This window comes from Lolium rigidum, chromosome 7 (genome assembly GCF_022539505.1).
Source record: "Lolium rigidum isolate FL_2022 chromosome 7, APGP_CSIRO_Lrig_0.1, whole genome shotgun sequence".
NCBI lineage: Eukaryota > Viridiplantae > Streptophyta > Magnoliopsida > Poales > Poaceae > Lolium > Lolium rigidum.
The window spans coordinates 26,569,872-26,574,120 of NC_061514.1; positions in this window are offsets into that span (position 1 = coordinate 26,569,872).

A 4,249-nucleotide genomic window follows, 5' to 3' on the forward strand; every position below is an offset into this window, starting at 1 on the left:
GTCGCTCAAAATCTCCCCCACCCCTCGTATCTCTCTCGCCGCCGGCACCACCCCGCCGGCTTGTTGCCTAGATTCCGCCGCCCCTCCTTCCCCACTCGCCTATATTCCGCCGGCTCGCTTGCTCTTCCGCCGGCACGCTTGCTCCTCGCCGCTCGCGGCTCGGGTTGCCTCGACCACGCCCGTCGGGTGTTCGTCCATTTGCCTCGCCGGCCATGGACTCGGACGAAGAGGAGGAGCGGATGTTCGTCGAGCTTATGCAAGAAGAGATGGCGGCGGCCGCCCAAGACGAGGAGCACATGATGATCCTCGGTTGCTTGGCAAGCATGTACGCCGGACCGGCAAGCCGGTCGACGTGGTGGGTCGGCACCGAGTCGCCGGAAGTGCAAGCCGAGACGGCGAATGGAGGGCTACTGCATGTTGTACGCCGACTACTTCGCCGACAATCCATTGCACGGTGAGAGTGTTTTCCGGCGTCGTTTCGAGATGAGCGAAAGTTATTTACGCAAATTGTGTATGCCATCCGCCACTTTGATCCCTACTTCGGATGCAAGGCGGATTGCACTCGGTTTGGTTGGATTTTCGTCACCTGCGAAGTGCACGAGTGGCTATGAGGATGCTGGCGTATGGAGCTCCCGGTGATACCGCAGATGACTATCTTCGGATGGCGGAGTCCACCGCCCTTGATTGTTTCTACCGGTTCTGCAGGCCGTCATAGCAGTGTTCGGGGACTATTACTTGAGATCACCCACCGTCGAAGACACCGAGAGGATCCTTGCAACAAATGAAGCTAGAGGTTTTCCAGGGATGCTTGGAAGTATTGATCGCATGCATTGGCAATGGAAGAACTCGTCCGTTTGCGTGGCAGGGAATGTACAAGGGTCACAAAAAAGGCTGCACTCGTGATACTTGAAGCGAGTGGCTACCCATGATCTCCGGATTTGGCACTCTTTCTTTGGTATGCCCGGATCCAACAATGACATCAACGTCCTAAACTGCTCCCCGGTCTTTTCCAAGCTTGTTGAGGGTCATGCTCCCCGGTGGACTATGTGATCAATGGTCGGCACTACAACAAAGGATACTACCTTGCGGACGGTATCTATCCAAAGTGGGCAACATTTGTGAAGACTATCTCGAATCCTAGCACCCCCAAACTTTGCGAGTTTGTCAAGAAACAAGAAGCTTGCCGAAAAGACGTCGAGCGTGCATTTGGTGTCCTCCAGCAGAGATTTGTCTGTCGTCCGGTTCCCCGCTCCGACTTGGTCCAAAGATCGGATGTGGGAGGTGATGAACTCGCCGTGTGTGCCTACACAATATGATTATTGAAAATGAGCGAAAGCATCCGGTTCCTCCGGCCGAGCAAGAAGAACCATATGAGAGAGAGGGTCCTCTTGCACATGCCCTAATCACCAGGTGCCTCCATCATGGGCCGCCTTCATTGCTATGCGTCAGAGATTCGAGACTCTACAATGCATCAGCTGCTGCAAGATGATCTAGTGGAGCACATATAGAGGCTCCGAGGCAACGCCAACGCCGACGCCAACTAGTCTGTCTAATTTGTTTGAAAAATTGTGAAATTGTGTGCTTCATTTGTTTCAACACTTGTTAAACATTGTACAATTATTTTCGCCGAATTTGTTTCAGCAATTTTCGTACTGTTGGTCACCGAACTTGTTAAATTTAATGTTAAATTTGTTTGAAATATGTCAAATGGTCGAGGTTGGGGGTTTCCCGCCGGGGACGGCTGGAACTTCGGCGCTCCCCACGCCAAATCTTCCTCCAATCCGGACGAAAATATCGCCGGATTTGGGCGTGGGGAGCGCCAACGAGTGGGGATGCTCTAAATGATTCCGCGTTGGACAACTAAGCGCCTGAAGGAGACGCTAGCGATAATTTTAGCGTCTGATTAAGCGGTCACCAATGCAGACATTGGCGCTAAGATAATAATCATAGTTTCAGGATTTATTTTTTCAGCTTAAGCGCCCCACTTAAGCGTCTTTCATTGTACATGCCCTAAGAGCATCTCCAGTCGCGTCCCCCAAAGAGATTTGGGGCGCGCCGGACAAAAAAAGCGTTCCAGCCGCGTCCCCCAAAGCCCATTTTTGTCCGGCGCGGCCCGATACAGTGTTCGGCGTCCCGAGCCCGTCCCCGTCCCACAGGGGACGCTCCGGGGACGTCGGACACAACGAAAAGCGAGGCGGGCTCCCACATGTCGGTGACTATTTGCATAAACCGTTGGTTCGCGCCTCTTTTCTCGTCGCTCCTTCCTTCCCGCGCCTCCCACCCCACCGCCGCCGCTGGATTTTCCGGCCGTTTGGGCGTCTGATCTCTGCTGAGAGTCGGCACCGTTGTCGCGGCTGGGGCTCCCGCCGCGTCGCCAGCGCGTCCCAGAACGCGCCGTCAAATCCGCCCCACCTCCGCGCACAGAAGGTGCTCGATGACTTGCCAGGTAGGCGCGATTGGCCGCTGTTTGTTGCGTCATCTACCTCGGCGCAATTTTAACCATTGATTTTGCTTTAGCCATGGACAGCGATGATGAGATGGTTGCCCTGCTGCTGGAGGACGAGCAAGCGTTCGACGACGACCTGCGGGAGCATTTGCTGATCATCGCGTCCCTCCAGGACATGCTTGACGCTGAGGCGGAGAAGAGGAAGAGGCCGCGCCGCGGAGGATCAAGGCCGGGAAGAAGGAAGTCAAAGCCCCGGCAGAGGATGGAGGGGCATGCCATGCTGCACAACGACTACTTCGCCGACGGGGCAACACATGCCGACAATTTTCGGCGCCGGTACAGGATGAGCAAGGGTGATAAGGGGTGGCCCGATCTTCTCTGTAAGCAACGGTGGTGATGATGATCACGGGGTGATGGCAGCGGAGAAACACGACGATGTAGTGGATGATAACTTGTATGACGCAACGAGATCTCTCGATTGGTCCCTGTCGCCGATGCAACAGCTCTCAACCCCGCAAGATATTCGCAACTCCACACACTTGCGCACGTAGCCGCCGACCACGAAGCGGTAAGTTGCAACCGTCTAATTCCCAATGGAACCAGCAGATCACACAAGACTTAAACAGGATCTACACAATATCCAAGCAATATGGTGTAGGGAATTCAATAGTTTTGCAGAGCAAACAACTAAGAACTAGGGTTTATCTTAAACGTGGTCTAAAACAACTTGTGGGGCGTCCCAAGGACTTATATAGGCGTCTGGGACGACCTCAGGTCCAAAAAGTACGAAAATAACCGACACAGAATAGATCTGGTCGAGACAGACTCGGACTGGTCCGGTCTGGAATCCGGTCGACCGGGCTGTGGACCGGGCGGTCCGGTCTGTGGTCCGGTCAACCGGTCGGCAACCGGAAATCTGCGAGGTTTCCGGTTTCCGTCCGGTACGAGGGGCTCCGTCCGGTTGGCGGCCGGTTGGCGACCGGTCGACCGGGCTAGGGACCGGCGGGCCGGCGTGGCGGCCGGTCTGACCGGGTTCTGGACCGGCCTGGACTTCTTCTTCTCCTCTCGCGCATGCCTCCCGCTCCTCCCTCGCGCGTCCATGAGATATCTTCATGTCCAGCTCCATGTCCAGCTTCACGTCCAGCTGCTCCTCTCCTCCTCGTGCGATGCTCGTCTCCTCTTGATACCTGATGATACACAAGTAATAGGACTTAGGCAGTATAAAGTTCTCATCAATCAAAGTATCGTTTAGAAACAAGTTCACCTGTTGTTTAAGTAGCTTCGCATGAGCTCGTGTCATCGGTCCAATCCTGACTTCATTGGACTTGAGCTTCACAGCAGGTTCATCTTCAGTTGGTAATGACGGAGGTAGTAGTGAGGTAGGGATGTCCTCATCATCTCCCCCCCTTCAAAAGGCGTCGACCCCGACGCTCCAAGGTCTTCTCCGTCATTGTAGGAAAACGTTGCATAGAAAACAAAAATTTTCCTATCGCGAACACGCAATCCAAGCCAAGATGCAATCTAGAAGACGGTAGCAACGAGGGGATGATCAAGACTAACCCTTGAAGAGATTCCAAAGCCTATAAGAGTAGGCTCTTATTGCTGCGGTAGACGATCACTTGCCGCTTGCAAAAGCGCGTAGAAGATCTTGATCACGATCGGTTCCGGCGCCACGAACGGGCAGCACCTCCGTACTCGGTCACACGTTCGGTTGTTGATGAAGACGACGTCCACCTCCCCGTTCCAGCGGGCAGCGGAAGTAGTAGCTCCTCTTGAATCCGACGAAGACGACGGCGTGGTGTC